The sequence below is a fragment of the Pleurodeles waltl genome, chromosome 4_2, assembly GCF_031143425.1.
Source record: "Pleurodeles waltl isolate 20211129_DDA chromosome 4_2, aPleWal1.hap1.20221129, whole genome shotgun sequence".
Classification (NCBI taxonomy): Eukaryota; Metazoa; Chordata; class Amphibia; order Caudata; family Salamandridae; genus Pleurodeles; species Pleurodeles waltl.
Genome location: NC_090443.1, coordinates 880,402,416 through 880,422,989, shown reverse-complemented (window position 1 = coordinate 880,422,989; position 20,574 = coordinate 880,402,416). Strand labels below are relative to the sequence as shown.

Here is a 20,574-nt window from a genome sequence, read left to right as displayed (position 1 = left end):
TCATAAATGCTCATATTATTTGCCAAACAGAGTTGTGTCGTTCTTTTATTCCTGACCCTACAACATCTGGCTTAGCCAGCTAGGAGCTATCTTCTCTTCCCCGAAGTGCAGCTGAAAGAGGCACCGCCTGCACTGCTTGAATAGAACACTGTGCGCAACAAAAACAGGTGAGCTTACACCTGCCTATTCAAACAGGCAGTCGGGAATTCCAGATGTTGCTGCCCTAAAGGGTGGAGAGAGGTTGGGCTTTGTACCTTATTATTTTTTAATTGCATGATTCTTTTTGGCAACTATAATATGACAAAATGCGTGCATGATTTATGTGGGGTTTAATGCAATGTTATGTTGTTAGGCTAAAAATGAACTGTGATTTCCCAGTCAGACCGGAAGACTAGCTAGGGGGTTCAATGCAATGTTTTGTTGGTATGGTACAAATGAATTGTGATTTCCTGGTTAGACCGGAAGACTAACTAGTGCGACAGGCAGCAGTGCATTACCCAAGGGGCAGCCCCTGGAAAAGACATTCATTTGGGAATGCCTATCCGGTATCCCAGTTAGATCCGGAGGATCAGGGTAGAAATAGTGAGGTGGACCGAGTAACAAGTGTGAAGTCTGACATAGTAATAGACGGTTGCTTTACCGGTGCCAGCAAACTTTGCCCTGAGTGAGTCAGACGCCCGGTTCACCAAATTCCCAGATTTAGCAACATCTGTAAGGTGCCTTCGAGGGAGAGCGACCAAGGCTGAGATATCAGTGTGAGTCTGAGGGTAGTCAGACCCTTGGTTGCAAACCTAAAAAGCACGACAGTGACAAGTGGATGTATTTCATGAGCAATGAGTAAAAAAGAGGACAAGATAGTACAGTGTTCTACAATCATAAGGGTCAGGTTATAAAGAAATGGCAGGTGTCCACACCAGTTGTCACATAGTCAGATATAATTGAGATATAATTGAAGAGGAGAGGGTGTGAGATCTCTGCCATATTTTTGACATCCCAATGACACCCTTAAAGCGTCCCGTAAGTGGGAAATAATTAGTGTATATAAAAACACAGGGGGCCTTATATTAGAGGCTCTTCTTGATGCATTTCTCACAGATATTCGTAATTTCACAACCTTAAACCATGAATGCCTCAGCACATACCCGAGCACCACAAGTAGTTATCTACATACATGACTACGTTATAACACGCATTGCGTCAGGTAGTAATCCACTCAGACCCCCCATAAATTCACACGCCCCAGACATCACCATAGAAGAGGTGTTACATAGAGTGGCGATAAGTATGGCTGACGTTCGCCAATACAGTCTCACCACAATATATGTGGTCAGGTAATACTGAGTAGGACTGTCCCTATACAACACTGCTATAGGTCAGTAACAGTGGTAAAGCTAAATACACACTAAGACAAGAGACAAAAAGCTGAAAAAAGATACACAGTCCAGCGGTCAGACTGCAAGAGGTACACGTAGAAACACCCATATGATAAAAACGTTCCCTTCAGATAAGAAAAGAATACTAAAATATTGTAAGCAGTGACACAAGGGCACTGAGGATCACGCTCAACCATGGCCAAAAGAAGGGACATTTGATGATGACATAGCGGAACACACATTGACTTAGATTCGCTCAACATATAAGAAAAAGAAAAGACAGAAGAGGGAAGCTATTTTGTCACTATGGCGGGTATTCTGTCATGAAAAACCAAAGGAAAAGTCAACTGTTCCCGAAGAGGTAGTGGCACAAACAAAAACAGAATCCCCGGGAGAGTCACTAGGGGAGCCCCTACCTTATGGTCTTTACCCTATCCTGCCAGCTGCAGGGTACCAACATCCAGTTTGGGTTGAGCCTAAGGAGAAGAGGTTAGAGACGCAGGGAGCTGAGGCAACCCCCGCTCCCGTCCTATCAGCTCCTCGAGCCGACCCAGAACAGAGCAGGAGAGACAGGGTAGTAAGTGAGTTGCAACACATGGGGAGACAGGCAGAGGAATCTAGGAGCCTTGCCCCCCTCTGGGGACAATGGACTACAGGGCATGTCATTCTTAGGCTTGGAGACACATCTGCAGACACATTGAGGGAGGCGGCAGAGGAACGGATAGAAGAGGAAGAAGAATGGGAGGGAGGTGTAGAAAGCTACAATATGAGGAGCCCCCGGATGACTCACAACATCCGTAACAGGATCAGAAGATGATGAGGATTGGGACAATGGATTTAATAGAAGTGCGCATGAACAAGGGATTAACAGAAGGTTATACAATTTTCGCCCGTTCCCCACACGAGAACTAGTAATGACAGCAAGAGGTGGCACAGATACAAAAAGACGGTCAATCCTAAAAACAAGGTCAGAATTGACACCTATAGAGATAATAGAGCAAGAGGAGGGTAGCTATTATTGTCACCCTTTCTCAGATGAATTGGCAAGGTGGACTAAAAGAGAAGGAAGGAAGCCATGGCCACGACAAAGGTCTTTTCAACCCTTTGATTTAGCGACTGCAGAAGATTGCATACGGCAGGGATGGGGTGACCAAGATTGGAATTACCCTTAAATACAAGAATGCCTTGCAGTTTGGGAAAAGTATGCCATAGACAAGCCAACTAAAGTGACACGTAGTACTAGAAAAGATCCAAGGTTAAGTCTCAGGTCAGGAAGCCCTCGACGAATAACTCAGTTGCCCCTTATTTTTAAGGGAGGGCAAGTGCCAGCATACGTACCATGGCCACAAATGGACAAAGAGAATCTAAAAAGAGCACTACCCCCGCTGTCTGATGGTGCAGGAAAATGGATAGGATGTTTTGAAAAACACACTTCCGGGGTCAACCTTGCCTTAGGTGATGTCAAAAGCCTGCTCAGCTCATTAGTGGGAGACGAAGTAAACACAATTTTTGTGAGGACAGGGTTCCCTCAAGTAACATTGATAAATACACAGTTTGACGGGTCATCTTTAAACAATGTCTGCCAACATGTTTGGGATGCGCTCCGACGGACTTATCCAGATAGACCAGACATTGGAGCCCTTATGGCAGAAAGTATAAAGCCAACTGAGGATATTGCAGAAATCATTACTAGAATGAAAGAACAATGGGTGCAGGAGGTAGGAAGTATTTGGGAAAACACAGGAGGAAATGCAATTTTGTTTTATTATGTATTAAAGCGAGGCCTTTCCCCTGATATACAAGCAAATTAAGATGGAGTGGTGGGAATAAAGGCTAAACCATGGCCCGAAATACAGGCCCACATAGTACATTAATTTAAGCGAAAACGAGAAAAAGACAAGGAGAGGACAGAAAAGGCGGAAAGGGCCACAGCGAAGTTGGTGCAACAAAAACTTAAGAAGCCGAGTACAGAAGGGGCACTTGTGACTGCACTACCAATGTCTGTCACAATGCAAGTGCAGGTGCAGGCACCAGGAGAACAACCAGCAAGTGATACAAGGAAGGGACAGGGGGGTTTTACAGGAGAGCAAGGGCCAACACAAGGGAAAAAACAAGGAAGCTATAGGGCAGGGCAACAATGTTATTATTGTGGTAAGATGGACCATTTTGCAAGAGAATGCACAGCCAAGAAAAACGTTGAGAGAGTGCAAGGTTGGAATTACCCGTAGGGGCAGATGGGGCCTCAACAAATGCAATGTGCGCCCCGGCAATAAGCAATGCAGGGCCCCCCGCAGGGCCCTCAAGACCAATGAGTTGCACCCCAAGGGCCAATGACACAAGGCGGGTCCCAAGGCGTCAACAATACTACGGGAGGACAGGCACAGGTCCAGGTGGGAGGGGTAACAGTGCAAGGAGGCAACCCCTTTCATGCATCACCCCAAATGTTCGGGGGAACACCAACTCAAAATTATACCCAATGACAGAGCCCGCAGATGGGCACTGTGTGTCCGATACTATCGGTAACCCGCAGGTCAGATGAGGAACCCACTGTGGCGGTAGCCGTAGAGGGTCGCCCTTACAGGTTTTTAATCGACACTGGGGCCACCAAATCATGTATAAAGGAAGGAACACTACCACTTTCTTGCAACTCAATGGACACACAAGGGGTTTTTGGGGCTGTGAGCAGGGTTCCATTCACCAAATCAGTAAACATGATTGCGGGAGATAAACAAATTGAAGGACCACTACTGTACTCCCCAGAGTCACCAGTCAATCTTCTTGGGAGAGATTTAATGAGTAAACTGAACATGACCATCTCCTTCCTGGAGGATGGGTCAATGGTATGTTACACGCCAGGTGTCACACCGAGCAGGATATTGCCCCTCATAGCTCATGAGGAGGTAGGACAACAGGTCAGGGCAGTTCCTGTCGATACAGAGGCTTTTTGCGCGGGTTATATCACCTTGATAGCGCACACACCAGCACTACAAGGGAAAACAGTGCAGTTACCAAAGGAACTGCTGTTCAGGCATTACAAGCCTGTGGATCCCATAAAAGAACTTGAAATGATATTGGAAATATCCACCCTTGAAATAAGATCAACAGATGCCGTGCTGTCGGCAACTGACAGAAGACAGGAGATGTGGGCATCAATAATATTCACAGATCCTGGGGTTAAATTAAGAGATCTATCTGATGAAGAAATATTTGATGATTGCCCACTAATTGAGACAGTTGTGTTTGAGATGGACATTGCCATTAGAGTGCAGCTACAATATAGAACAGTGTCCAGATACGCATAAGACCAAACAATAATTGAGAGAGATTTGGCAAAAGTCCCAGAGGTGTTGTGGACAAAGGGTCCATATTATGTGGGACTGATCAAAGGGGCTGAGCCTGTGAAAATTACATTGAAACCTGGAGCAATTCTGCCCAGGGTACGCCAGTACCCCTTGTCCAAGGAGGCAGAAGAGGGCATTATCCCCGCAAATCAAGCATTACTTGAGGAGGGAGTAATATATGAGAGGTCAACACCGTGCAACACTCCGATTTTCCCGATACACAAGACAAAGGGGGGTACTTGGAGAATGATTCAGGATTTCCACTCCATTAACGATGTAGTGATACCAGAATTTCCAGTGGTACCTGACCCATCAGTCATACTAACAAACATTCCTAAAGAAACCACTTATTCCTCAGTGGTTGATCTGAAGAATGCGTTTTTCAGCATTCCACTGCATTCTGACAGCCAATATTTGACTGGATTCACGTTTAGACAGACCCAATATTGCTATTGGCGTCTTCCACAAGGCTTCTGTGAGTCCCCGAGCATTTTTACCAGAACAGTGAAGAAGGATTTAGCAAACATAAACGGCAAGAGTACTTTGTATACGTAGATGATATCATGGTTTACAGTGCCACTGAAGTCATATGTAGAGATGACACCATTGGTCTCCTCTCCATGCTTGCAGAAAAAGGTTACAAAGTGGACAAGAACAAATTGCAGTACGTGCAGATAGAGATCCACTATTTGGGACAGATAATATCTAAAGATGGGAGGAGGGTTACACCGGACAGAGTAAAGAGTATTGGGAACATGTTTAAGCCCACAACCACAAAACAAATGCAGAAGTTTTTAGGACTCTGCAATTATGTGAGGCAGTGACTATCTGACTGCACCACTTCTAACTGCTTTGAGAGAGTCCCACACACACGTAAACAAAATAGACTGGACAGACGAAAGGGAGACAGCCTTCCTGGAGCTAAAGAGAGCAATAACAAATGCTCCAGTGTTAGGTACACCTGATTATAGTAAAACATTCTACCTCTTCTGTCATTGTAATGGAACGACGATGACAGCAGTACTAACTCAAAAGACATCTATGGGACACAAAACAATTGCCTACTACAGTGGGCTGCTAGATCCTGTCATGAAAGGGCATTACCCATGTGAGCAAGCTCTGGCTGCAGCAGCTTTTGCAGTTCAAAAGAGCACCACCATAGTGATAGGATCACCTTTAACACTGTATGTACAGCATGCGGTATTCACAATCTTGCAAAAGAGCAAGAGCACCCTTACAACTCAGAGGGTATCTGGATATGAAGTAATACTGTCAATACCATTCTTGCAAGTGGTATGGTGGCACACAGTTAATCCAGCAACGTTCTTTGCACACCCAGTTTCTGACAATGAACAAGTACATGACTGTGCCACTTAGACCCCAGAAAAAGAGAGTGGGATAGGAGAAGGCCCCATCCCTGGGAGCATGCTGCTCTTTGTCGATGGGCCCTCTTTCATAGATCAGGAGACTAGGATCAGGCACTCAGGAGCGGCCGTTGTAAAAGCTGAGCAGCAGGGATCCTCTGACACCTTACAGATAGTGAGTCAAATACCACTTCCATCCCATGAATCATTGAAGCGCTGCAACACGCCGAAGGACTAGAACTTACCATTTATTCAGATTCAGCATATGTTACCACCACTGTGCATTCTAGCATTCACCGATGGGAAAACAGGGGATTTCTTAAATCTGATGGATCCCCTGTAATGCATAAAGATTTATTGGCGAAATTGATAAAGGCTTCAACTCTGCCATCTAAGGTAACAGTTATACAATGTGCAGTACAGACCAATCAGCAAGACCTTGGCCCTCATTACAACATTGGTGGGTGGCAAACGCCGCCTGCCAAGTTGTAACCACCGTCCCGCGGTGCCCATTATGACATCACCGCTGGGCCAGCGGGCGGAAACAGAGTTTCCACCCACCAGCCCAGCCCAGCGGGGATGTGGTCCGCAACATGGGAGCCGGCGGTGTTGCGGCCGTGTGATGGGTGCAGTTGCACCTGTCGCGCTTTTCACTGTCTGCAGAGCAGACAGTGAAAAGCCGCATGGGGCCCTGTCAGGGGGCCCCTGCACTGCCCATACCAGTGGCATGGGCAGTGCAGGGGCCCCCAGGGTCCCGCGACTCCCCGTACCGCCAGCCTTTTCCTGGCGGTTCACACCACCAGGAAAAGGCTGGCGGTAGGGGGACTTGTAGCTAGCAGCGCTGCCCTGGTGGATTACTACCGCCGGGGCCATTGTGGCGGGAAACCGCCGGCCCCGGTGGTGCGACCGCGCCGCTTCTGCCGCGGTCGTAATGACCTTGGAAGTACCACCAGCCTGTTGGCGGTGCTGCCGTCATTTCAGCCCTGGCGGTCCTGAACCGCCAGGGTTGAAATTACCCCCCTTGTTTCCAGGGGAAACGCCTTGGCAGACTGGTCAGCAAAAGAAGCAGCTAAAACATCTCCAAATTATAGTGAACAGGATGAACACACGTTAGGGATGATGACAAGGAGGCAACAGAATGCTACTCAATTACCACCCCCATATACAGAGACAGCACGATTACATTTAGGCAAATTGCAAGAACAAGCACTACCTCATGAAAGAGAGCTGTGGGAACAGCGAGGGTGTATACAGTCACCAACAGATTTTATCTTTAGGCAAGAAAGCACAGGTGAGTCAGTGATGCCTCAAGCCTGTTGTACACAGCCCTAGAGCATTTACACCTCCCTGCACATACTGCCAAGGAATATCTTCTTGCTACGCTACAGACAGATTGGTTCATTCCACAATTATCTGAAATGATTACTATGTACATTGCAGAATGTTCAGTATGCCAACAATACAGCCCTTGACCCACACTAAAAGTAATTACTTCAACAATACCACGTCCAACAGGCCCATTTAAAAATGTACATATAGATTTTGTCGACATGATAGAGAGATCTAACAATTACAGATATCTTATCGTGGTGGTCTGCCCCTTTTCATGGTGGATCGAGGCAGGACCATGTGTACATAATGATGCTAAAACAGCAGCCAACGTTTTGATAAGAGAAGTGATACCTAGGTGGGGAATCGCAAAAGCGATCCGCTCAGATAACGGCACACACTTTGTTAATGCAATGTTTCAGCACATCTGCACCTCTCTAGGAATAAAGCATAAATTATGACCTGATTATCATCCCCAAAGTAATGATATAGTGGAACACCTTAACAACTTGTTAAAGAACAAGATTAGCAAATTATGGGCCTGATTACAATTTTGGAGGAGGGTGTTAATCCGTCCCAAATGTGACAGATATCCTGCCCACTGTATTACGAGTTCCATAGGATATAATGGACTCGTAATACGGCGGGTGGTATATCTGTCACATTTGGGACAGATTAACACCCTCCTCCAAAGTTGTAATCAGACCCTATGTGCCACTCTGCAGAAAAACTGGCTGTATTGCCTTCCACTAGCCGTATATGCCCTCAGGAACCAACCAGGAAGTGATCATCAGTTGACCCCTCACCAGATAGTGACAGGACGTCCTATGCCAACTCTTTTAACAATAGCTCGACAGAGGACAGATGCTCAAAGACAGCTGAGGTTTTAGGACAGGAGATGAGTAGTTATTTATCTCAGTTATTGAAGTCTGTCAAGTTCTTCTCTAAACAGGTGTCATGACAGGAGAAGTGCACCACCGCAGCCCAGCAGACCAGTCCAATTTCCGTGGACCAGCAAGTGTACATCTGTAATTATGTACAACAATGGAGAGACAGCAAGTTCGAGGGCCCCTACTTAGTTACCCAGAGCACCCCCACAGCAGCGAAGGTGGAGGACAGGAAGCCCTGGATACATCTGTCAGACGTTCAACTGGCCCCTGCTTCATGTCACACATCACCATCTTCACAGGAACTTAGAGGAGGGCAAAGAAAAAGACGAAGGACAGCGTCCTTCCTAAAGAGGCCAGTGGAGCTCCTATTCGACACTGCTGGTGGACAGTTATGTGTTTAAATTTTGTTTTTCTGTTCATGTTTTGTTATGCTAGCAATTACATTTCAATGGTATTTTAGCCCACGCATGGCAATGTGTCAGTATACTAAGCACCTGCAGAGAGAAGAATATAAGTATGAAAATGTATCCGATAATATTCATGTTAGTTTACTAGACAACATATGGTATCAGCACATGGCAGAGATAGGCATGCAGGCTACTAATGAATAATGTTTTGTTTGTTCCCCGATTCCATATGCTAGTGACACAGACAGGCTGCACTTGTCAAAAGAGGTATCTCCGAATGTTACTCAATGTTTGTTACATTTGTATCTTTGCAGAATGAGAGCACGGATGTAACCCTTACAGATAAGACAGGGAGCATTCCTAGCAAACACCACACAATATGAGAAGGAGCTAGCCGATATAACAAATGTCTTGACAGACCGCAAGGATTAAATAGTGAAGTTAGAGAAAATGGCCGAGACAGGGGTAATGAGGTACAAGAGTAAAAAATGGAAAAATAGAATATTAGAGCAGGGATCCCTGGGAGTATCACGACCTACACTTTTTTGTTAAAACTATTCAGCCACACCTATGCCCCAAGATTGCCAGGAGAGGCCATATTTTCGAGTAAATGGATCAGTATACGTCCATGGTCAGTGGTACCATGGTGCAACATTTGGATGTAGAGCTCTCTCTTTATGGATGGGAAATCAGAGTGATAATAGTACACAGCAGAAATGTCAGGCTATATGGGACGAAAACATATCTAGATTAAGGTAGACTTGGGTAGAAACGCGATCCACTCTTCGAGCAGGTAGAACACCAATTGTTTTCTTTTTATGTTTCAGAGGGAATGGAACAGTCCCGGTAGGGAGAAACATCAATTGCATCACCACAAGGTACAACGCTGACATGCAATGGAGCACCTCCAGTCTGATGGACTACTATTGGCAATGCAGAGAATGGCTGTACTCGCGACTTCCTTCCGGATGGAGAGGTCTTTGTTTCTTAGTTACTGTGCACACACCCTCTCCTTCGTGATTTCAGGGGTGGACATTTCAAAGTTACATGACCACCTCATGAGCCGTCCAACCACCTTGCTACACCATCGGAAGAATAGATATGCAGATTATATGGGTACTAGAACCTGGGAAGACGTTTCACGAGATCACAGGTTGTTCAATGATGCCCAATTGTTCTTCGGAAGCATCTTCCCATTTGTCCAAGGAAAGGCAACTGCCTCCTGGCTGCAAATAACCGGATGGGAACTGATGAAGACCATTAACGCGACTGAAGATGGGTTCAATGCAGTCAAGGAAGAAATGCGGGCTGTGAGGGTGATGCTTATGCAACATAGGTATGTGTTAGACTTGATGACGGCCATGGAGTGTGGGGTTTGTGCCAAAATCGGAAATGCCTGTTGCACATACTTGCCAGCTAATGATGCAGACAACGGAACAATAATGGAGGCCATACAGACTCTACATAACCTACGGAAGAAGATGGCAGACGAGGGGGGTGCCCCCAACGAATGGTTTTCAGGGTAGTTTGTATGGATGCCATCCTGGTTGTCAGGACTGGTTAAGGGGTTATTCCCAAAACTTGTGGTGATATTATTGATGTTTTGTATCATTCAAATAGTGGTAGGATTCTGCAAGAGAGTGAGCCAGAAGTTGGGAGGGATGTTCACTATTAGGGTAGCCAGGAAAGTGCAGGAGGGCGAGGACAACATATACACACTAATGAATGGATGTAGCAGGAAAGATGAAGAAGTTGAAAGTTCAACTAAAGGGGGGAATGGTACTGAAAATATAGAAAACGGAGAAGGCCCACTTTTGCTAATGCATGAATTAGGAGGAAAATGTGCAGAGTCGTACATGATAAGGGAAGAATACAGGCCCAGACTGCTCATGGTGTCCAAATAGAGAGCTCAGGACAGAAAGCATGGAGGCAAGACAAGGACAAGCAGAAACATTTATTCAGAAGGCAGCTGCAAGTAGAAAGCCACAGAAAGCTTGAGTCATAACTTGAGAACACACACACTCAGGGAGGGCACACATTCCAATCCACGTTCACAAGGGAAGGATACACCATGGAGGTTTTAGAAAGGGAACACAATAAGCTTTGATGCTTGAAGGTCAGCAGCTGTGCAAGGGAGGCCAGACAGAAATGCTTCCAAGTCTGGAGTTAGTTGAAGGAGAAAGTATCGATAGGCTTCAGTGAAATAAAAGACATTGCGGTTTATTAACAAATGTGCTCATGAGAGATGTGTAATGTTCGCTTTTCTGTGAATGCGTAATTAGATGATTTATCAAGGAAAAATGTGGCTTTATTCTAAATTAGATAGAGGTAAAATGTACCAAGCAGGCATTTAAATCAAAATGCATGACAGGTGATAAGACGCATTCAAGGTATCGTGAACACATAAAAAGGGCTGTTTGTACTGACAAAGTTGAGTGCGGTGACAGTCACAGAACTGTGCTGCCCTCCCGGCCGTTATTCATAAATGCTCATATTATTTGCCAAACAGAGTTGTGTTGTTCTTTTATTCCTGACCCTTCAACATCTGTAATTCACTCCATTCTTTAAAGCACATTTTACTATGATGTGCCTACCTCCTCTAAAAATACCCTCTACAGTAATGCATCTTTGCTTGTAAAGCACGTTTGTCGTCTAGGACAATTCTTGTATTTATTTGTCTCACACCTGTGTTTTCCACCGGGAATTCAATTATGGAATGCAATTAAATGCAATAGTAAAAACACCAATCCTAGTGTCTGGTATGAGTACAATTAGTTGTAGGACTTTAAAAGCAGTCACTCTCATGGTGTTGCCATACTCAGGGCATGCACTTTAAACCACAGTCTCCTAAGCACACAAGGGTGCTAGGTCCGTGGCTATCTTCTTCTGAAACCCTTCTTTATTTACCTCTCCGTTTTAGTCCAAAATGGTGATCACTCTCACTGAGCAGCAGCTGCCGGTTTACTGGGTACGCACTGGGCACGTTCTTCTGCACCATTCTCTGACTGGGATGTGGAGAGGCACTCTGGAGTCTTTAATCCGGGTGGGTCTTCACTCATTAGGCTGGACTGTATGAACCCTCACATGCCCTCTGGGAGCCTTTTTAGTTTTACAGTTTTGTAACACATGCACCTGCCCATGTGATGATCGTGTGGCAGAACTGGAGATGGGACTGGGTTCTGTGTGCAAGGCTTTTCAAATTAAATATTTAATGTGGCTAGAATTACTCTTTGCTGATTTTATTTTAGCAGCAAACCTATATATAGGGTAATATAGGTAAAAAACAAAATGTAATTTACTGTCTTTCCCTACTTTGCTTCTAGTGCTCCTGTTGCATTTTTTTACCTGCACCAGAGCATTTCCTAGAGAATTCATTTAACAAGAACAAGCTAGAATACATTTCAGCGCAGACTCCCCTCCCCCCACCACAACCCTCTGTCCCTGTTGGTTTTCCTCACACCTTCCGAGCTGGAGACAATATGCAAAGAGCAATGTCCATTTGTAGCAAAGGTAGAGGAGGGGGTTTGCTAAGTGGTACTTCCAGCAACAGAGGCCAGTTCATTGAAGCTGAATAGGGCTGCAAAACCTTTTTACCTTCTGACTGTAATAATGTGCTGCACCTCTGCTTCCTTGATCTGACGTTTGCCCAAAGCACTGCTTTGTTTCTTGGCATCATTTTCAATAGTGCATCAAAATATTTTGGGGCTCTGGGCAAACTTCAGGTCATTATTTTTAATGTGCCACCTTTACTTATAGTTTGTGGTAGTCAGACTATGGCCCTCATTACAACCCTGGCGGTCAAAGACCGCCAGGGCTGTTTCGACAGAAGCACCGCCAACAGGCTTTACATGGGATTACGACAGTCGCACATTGGTCCCGGCGGTTGTAATCCCCCAGGACAGCCTCCCGCCAGCCATTTCATTGCAGTATGAACCGCCATGAAAAGGCTGGCGGAAAGGGGAGTCACCAGGCCCCCTGCCACGGCCCCCATGGAGCTTTTCACTGTCTACGTAACAGACAGTGAAAATCGCGACGGGTGCAACTGCACCTGTCGCACCGCCGCAACACCACCGGCTCCATTTGGAGCCGTATCCCGTTTTGCGTGCGAGATCCCCGCTGGGCCGGCGGGCGGAAACTAGGTTTCTGTCCGCCGGCCCAGCGGGGATCTCCAAATAGCCACCGCCGGAGTGTGGCCGCATTGGCGGGCGCGCAGCGGTTTCAACTTGGCGGGCAGCACTTGCCGCCCGCCAAAGTTGAAATGAGGGCCTATGTGTTTTGAAGTAGCACATGAGGCAGTCTCAGGCACCAATGCCAGTTGTCTACCTGTGCATAAAAGGACCATTAGGCTCCCTGCAGGATACACCTATTCCTTAATTTGTGTTTATTGTTTATTGTCACTTCACGCAGTGTCACGTTGAGGGCGGTGGTGCAAATGGTGCCTAACTCGGGTTGGGGGGAAGAGAGGGGCACACTGGCCTTCCTGTATCAACAGGGTAAACCGATCAACTGGATATAAAGTGGACCCTGCATGGCCTGTCCAGTTTTCCATGCACACCTCTGACACACAGAAAAATGGCTTTAGCTTTACCTTTAACTGTACAATGTCTTTCTGTCTGTCTCAAACATGAAACTACTGTATACAGTGTGGGTGTGCACACTGAGTGCACTTGAAATAAGTTGCCTGTTGAAAAAAAAAGTACAGATTAATGATATGCACCAGAAGCATTTACAAGAGAGACGAGCATGTTTTAAATAAGAATGCCGCACATTTCACAAGTGAGACTTTCAGGCAGTGAAGCGATTGTTTTTGATGAAGAACAGGCATAACGCCTAGTAATTATTTGCAAAAGAAACTGTTACCTAATTTGAAACATAAAGCAGCTTGTAGTAGAGGGTCTGTGCATCAAACTTTCTATTATTGCGTGTCTTGTGGGTGTCATTTTAAAAGTGCTTTTTTGTTGGCTATGAACAAGTCCCAGTTTGCCTCTTGAAAATAAGTCATTTGAACAGTTGTGGCATCTATAAAGACGTGTTTCCCCATGCTGTTGTAATCCCTTTTGATTCAAAATTTAGTAAATGTATGTTGTAAAATCCACCATTTGAATACATTTTTTTAAATATTTTCTTGCAGGAGGAACTACCCCTCATGCCCACCTTTTTTTTCATTTCCATGCTTGCTCGATAATTCTATTTAAGGGCCGGAGGCTCCGATTATGCTTTCTCTTTCTTTACTGTCTCAACACAGCAGCCAATCAAAAGACGGTAAAACAAAAAACATCAAAACCCATGATGCTTTACAACAGGTCACATGTACCAATCACCACTCAAGACCCCTGTCCATATATATCAAGACCTCTACAGTCACTTCCTCTTTCTTTGCTGCGCTGCAGCAGAGAAGTACTCATTTGTCTTACTTGATTCTTTGAACGTTATATAATTGTTTTGTGCATGATATTCGTTACTTCATAACTTGTAAGCGAAGTGATTCTGCTCGCATAATTTTTATTATTTCAGTGCTTCGTGCTTTTGTTAATTTTTTATTTGCCGTCTTGCCATCTTAGCCCTTTTGTGGTGTAGGAGCGGGAGCGGACTACGCGATTAGCGTAGTCCTATTTTTATTTCTAGTGCCCTCGTGGCATTGCACTGCAGCGTTACGAGCTGATCTTTTACAGAGTTTTCCTCTGGGAGATCGGCTCGTGTTTCTGGATCGCCTGCGACTGGAGACCACCTGTCGGTCTCTCCATTGTGCTCCCTATATGCCCAGTTTACATTTTGAACGTGGGCAGTGATAATTTAAAGAGGCTTTACCTAGAGTGCTTTGATTTTGGCTACAGGCTTCTCCCTCCACAATTTACAGGGCATTCAGCCTGTCAGGGTTTTTTTGCACTTCCCCTATATTAATATCATGTATTTCTTTGAATTTAATTGTGTATTATTATTATATAATATATATAAATATGCAGGAGAATGGCTCAATGGGATGAGCATGAATCAGGTTATTACCCTGAGGAGACTGGAAATCAGTTAGAGATGAACCTGGTGGAAGCCCTTAATTACAGGGTTCAACAGTCTGTCAATGATGCCCTTGTCAGGGCTTTAAGACCCTTTTCTGGCCAACTTTTTGATTACGCCAACACCCACGGTTGGCTACAGGAACCCAACTTCAGAATGAAGGTTCTAAGTCTAATTCAAAGTCTAAGAATTTGGATAAGGGTTTGGATTCTGGGTCAGAGAACATTCATGCTGACGCATTTGAAAAACTTTGACGTAAGTGTGCTAGTGAAAATAACTATAGCACTAAAAAAGACTCTAGTTTTCCCCCAACTTCGTCAGATACAAATTCCTCTTTTGAGGATTCCGATGACTCTGAGGCTCCGGGACCCAGCAAGAAACCAAAAAAGCAAGCTTCCCCTTCCAGGGTCCTAGATTTCAACCCCACAGAAGTTGTTCACCCCAGGGAGTCCAATTGGGTTCTTTCCTCAGAAGTGGCGAAGTATGTTCAATCCTATATTTGCAGGAGCTTGGATAAAGAGGTGCGATCATGTCTTTGGGCGGAATGCCCTAGACAGAATCTGAAGGGTAAGGTTACAGACACTCGAGAAATAGACCCTACCATAGTGATCTTTATGAAAAAGTTTGCTAGAGACTCAAAAAAGGGTCTAGATACGTTGTGGCATAACTGCCAAGATAAGTTACTTGACATGTTTGGTCCTTTGACAAAGATTCTAGATATGGCCTTCCACGCCAAGGAATCAGGGACTCCGGTGGACACTGACGTTCTAATTGGCTGGGCCCAAAGAGCCATTTGTCAACTGGGCAATATGAATTGCGCAATTTCTTCAGAACGCAGGAAGTCCATACTGATGCATATTTACCCTAAACTAAATGATTACGCCACCTCAGAAGCGGGTCCTTCGACAGATGGATTACAATTTGTTTCTTCCTTTATTAAAGAACTAGCAAAGTTCTGTTCTACTTTTGCCTCCCTCGACAAGGCACAGATGTCCCTTAAAAAGGTTTTTAAACAAAGCGTTTTTCTCAAGGCTGGTCGTTATGGAGGGCGAATGCCCCAGCCAGGGATCTTTTGCAAGTCCTCAGAACTACTACCCCAGAGGGAGAGAAGGTTGGTACGGAGATCAATCTGAATCTACACTCTATCCTACTCGCTCCAGAGGAGGACGCTCCAGGCACCTAGAGGGCCCCAAAGGGGACAGCAAGGAGCTATTCATGATGCTGGTTACTCCGGTAAGCATTATACCACATTCTCAAGTACTTCTTGGGGGCAGAGTGGGATTGTTTCTGGATAGCTGGAAAAAGATTTCTGGGGATCCTTGGATTCTTCAGATGGTCTTGGGTTTCCGATTGGAGTTTATCAGTACTCCGAAACAATTGAAACCCCCTCTTCAAATGTGTTTTTCCCTTGCAGATCAGCCCTTTATAGATTTTGAGGTTCAAGCTCTGATCGACAAAGGGGCAGCAAGTTTTTCTTCACCTCACTTTATCATCCCCAGTTTTGTAGTAGACAAGAAAGGCGGGGATCATCGCCTGGTGCTAAATATAAAAGATTTACATTTTTGGATCTTATACAAAATGGAAGGGATTCACACGTTGAGAGATATTCTATTAGAAGGAGACTGGATGGTTGCCTAGACCTAAAGGATGCCTATCTTTCGATTCCCATTTTATTTACCCACACAGGAGGTATTTACAATTCCTGTGGAAGGGCCACTATCTGGAGTTCAATGCGCTACCTTTTGTTCTGTCGTCAGCCCCCTGGTGCTTCATGAAGCTGATGAGACCAGTGGTGGAATTTTTCGTGCTAAAGGAGTATGATTAATCATATATTTGGATGACATATTATTGATGGCTCAGGATGTACAGATTCTCCTGACTCATTTAGATTGGACCATTCATCTCTTACAGGATCTGGGTTTTCTTATCAAAATGCAGAAGTCACTGTTGAATCCGTCTCAAGTGACAGACTTGCTGGGTTTCAGGATAGAGTCAGTCCGCTCTCAGCTTATTCTTCCTTCTCAGAAAATTCGTAACATCAAGAGGGAATTGAGGTCTGCATTAGTCAGCCCGACTGTGTCATTGAGGAAGATTGCCAGCTCAGTGGGTCTTCTAGCCTCATTTATTCAGGCCATTTTTCCGGCTCCCCTTCACTATCATGTCCTGCAAAGACTCAAGATTCAACACTTGCAGAAGGGTCTGAACCATTCTGAACGTATTCCGTTAACCTACGAGGTGAAGTCGGAGATTCATTGGTGGCTTTGGCGTATGGAAGCTTGGAACGGCAGGGCCATATTTGGTTCATACCCAGAGGTGGTGATCGAATCAGATGCCAGCCGTTTGGGCTGGGGAGCCCGTTGTGGTTCTTTGGTGACAGGGGGTCGATGGTCAAATTCGGAGCAGGATCTTCACATCAATTGTTTGGAACTTCTAGCGGGCTCTTTTGCCATAAAGAGTATTTCCCCTCAGAAGATGGACTGCTGCATATTATTGAAGATGGACAATATAACAAAAGTCCGGTATGCCAACAAATTAGGGGAGACAAAGTCCAGGATTTTGGCAGAAATTGCCAAGGACTTCTGGCATTACTGCCTCAGTCTGCCTCAGTCATCATCTGGTTGTCCTAGCAGATTATCTTCCGGGTGTCCAGAACACAATAGCAGACTGGAATTCCAGGTTTCTGAGGGATTCCAGCGATTGGAAACTGGATCCAATGCTTTTTCTCCAAATAATCAGAGAGTGGGGTCCTTGCTCTGGATCTGTTTGCATGAATTTTGTTGCTGCTCAGTTCTTGGAGCAGACAACACTATGGACTTCGTTCTTGTTGGAAGTTTCTTCTGGATGTTGCTTCTGTTGAGCCCAGCTTGTGTTTTGCCAGAATCTCAGATCTGGTGATCGTTGGAATAGTTAATCTGTAAGAGGTTTAGTTTTGGATGTTTGATGTTTATCTGACTTTGGCAAAGAAAGAGGAAGTGACTGTAGAGGGTCATGATATATATGGACAGGGGTCTTGAGTGTGACCTGTTGTAAAGATTCATGGCTTTTGATGTTTAACTGTCTTTTGATTGGCTGCTTTGTTGAGACAGTAAAGAAAGAGAAAGCATCATCCTTGCTTCCGTGTCGTAATAGAATTGAAAATTCTTGACACGTAACCTACAATTTTTTTTAATGACATTTGGGTCCAAGATTTCTGCCCCACAACTTTTAAAATCCACCAGCCGCCCCTGGTACAGACAATCCAAACCACAGCGTTATGTTTTAAATCCTGACTTTAGTTTCCCTACAGCATGCACTCTTAACATATAATGTGTGGCAGCCGCTAAAATTTGTACATGTGCCAGATAATTACCCCGGGATAAATTCATATTATTTCACTGGAGCCAGTTGGAACCCAGATCCATCTCAATAATAGCCGTTAGATCTAGGTGGACCCCCTCATTTCCTGCACTGACTGCCTGGAAACACCACACCCAATATATCACTGATGCCACTGCTTATGACACTTTGCAACTGTATTATTTCTGCTCCAGAATACAGTAGTGCAGTAATATATTTACCTCCTACTAAAGAGTGCAAACTCAGAATGTGTTGTGTTTTCTTAAACAAGGTGCAACAGCTTTTTACATGATAATAGTCGTGCTGACAAAAAGTGAAAGTTTGTCAAGTACCACAAAATTCAGAATATTAATTCAGACACCAGCTTCCATTAAACTGGGGCACTGAGGGTGTTTAGCTGCTCGCTTGTGGTCCATCATTTAGGCATTTGCACACCACTTGTGATTTCCTCACACAACACTCGCCTTTCTGCTAAATTCTCCATCTCGTCAGCAATAATGTGTTTTTTCTGGACCGTCAGTGTCAAGGCCTCTTCCTTACTCCACAGTACATGCTCATTGCAGTGGAACAGTAACAGAAATATACAACTTTTCTTTTGAAAAAACACATGAAGGTTTAGGTAACAAATCACACAAAAGGCAGGTGGAGAGTGTGGTACAAATGGGTAAGACATTTGTTAAGCAAAGAGGGGCACTGGCATTTTGCAGAAATCAATGCAATGCTTTAATTTCGAAGATAAACATTATAATTCTAAATAACTACAATGTACCTTAAATAAGGTTTATATCAGTACAAAATCTTGAGTTTCAACATTTCATGTTGAATTTGAAGAGTGGGGAGGAAAAGCAATACTGCATATGGGGTGTATGCAGCCGTCATGTTTTCACTGCAACACTTCTCTTATCACATGGAAACCCACATAATATGCCCAGATCTAACAACAACTGGACTGATAATACTTCCCAAATACTATCATTCAATCTTCTTATGTTCACGGTGGCCACATTGGGAGTAGAATGGTGCCTCTTCTCTATTGTTTCGTTAAGGCTTGCTTCGTGTTTGATAGTCATCAAATATCCTCAGGACAAAAATGTATTTAGGTTAGTGATGTTTGTTTAAATTCATGAAGCTGTGTAAATTATTCCTATGTAAATATCTATGCGCAGTAACTGTTCTAATGCTGCAGGTTCCCCTTTTGGGTTTTGGTCGCCGTATAGAAAATGGTAAAAATAGAAATCTAAACAAAAATAATTATATACTTTTGTACTGAAAGAGATGAGCACAACCTGAGCCCTCACTGTTCCCTCGACCAGAGAAACTAAAGTATTCAAGTTATAAGCAGCTCTGGCAAGAGCTAAGTGCCAAAAAAATTCAGCACCTTCTATTCTGTTCTAATCACCATACATGTAAAGTGCATGGCACCCCAGGACCGGGCCTCCCAGAGCAAGAAGAAGATCAGTGAGGGAAGAAAACAGAGCAATTATGGGAAGAGATAGGTTTTTAACTGCGTCCTAAAGTGCAAAAAAATATTTTTGCTTTTCAGGTTAAGAGGCAAAGAGTTCCAGATCTTGTGGGCAAGATATGAAAGCAATCATTCCCCACATCTGGCTCTGATTATTCTGGGCACAGCCAGGAGATCGAGGTTGCTGGGGAAAGTGTGATCAACTGGCAGAGAACTTTAGGGACCACCTTGTGTTTGACCCCATGTACCAGTCAGAGTGATTTAAACTGTACTCTACGGCTTATGAGCAACAAATGGAGGGTTGTTAGTGCTTTCCTGGCTGACCATGATTTTGGAATCCCTTGTATAGTCCAGGCTGCAGCATTCTGACTGATTTAAAGTTTCCCCATCACTGCCTTGGGACTACCCAAATAGAGTGAACTGCCATAATCAAGGCATGATAGGATCAGTCCATGGATCAATATTCTTCTTGACTCGGCCAGGAACCATCAGAGGGTTTTTCTAACTTCTTTTAATGAGCCAAAGCAGCAACCGGCTATCGCAACCAGCTATCTTGTTCACTTGCGAGGCCTTGGAGAGCTGATTATCTAGGGTGAAGTCTAAACTCTTCACCTCCTCCTTGGATACTGGGCGTTTCCCTAACACCGTGGACCAGCTGATCTGTTGCCAGAGGGATGGGTTATTGCCTACCACCATCTTCTCTGTTTTGTCCCCGTTTAATTTTAGACAGCTGCCCTCCATCCATTCAGATACCTTCCTGGTATCTAGCACTGCTAGTCCTCCCTCACGTGTCACAAATTTAACTACAATAGTGCATATTTTAAGCAGTTGAATATTTTACAAAGGCATCTTTTTCGAGGAACTGTCTTGATTTTATGCTCTGCTGAGCAATGCATTGATTTCCCACAGGCTGATGAATCGCTGAAATGGTTTTCTTATTGTGTGTCAAGGAGTTTAACAATGCATCATAAAATGGGTTGTAAATACCTGTCTGCCTGAACACCATTTACCATTTCTCTTCACAGTCATACTAAAGTATAGGAAAAGGGATAGACGGAAA

The 20,574-nt window shown here is 44.6% G+C and overlaps 1 protein-coding gene and 1 long non-coding RNA gene across 2 annotated transcripts in view; one reads left to right on the top strand and one right to left on the bottom strand.

Annotated features, from left to right (window-relative positions):
- Positions 1–11,378, top strand: part of LOC138293438 (uncharacterized) — a 53,071-nt gene extending 41,693 nt beyond the window's left edge. The window contains exon 3 of the long non-coding RNA XR_011203001.1: positions 9,532–11,378. This is a non-coding gene — a long non-coding RNA (uncharacterized lncRNA). The remainder of the gene's footprint in view (positions 1–9,531) is intronic.
- SHISAL2A (shisa like 2A) overlaps positions 1–20,574 on the bottom strand; it is a 354,318-nt gene that overhangs the window by 98,382 nt on the left and 235,362 nt on the right. The gene's annotated exons all lie outside the window — the stretch shown is intronic.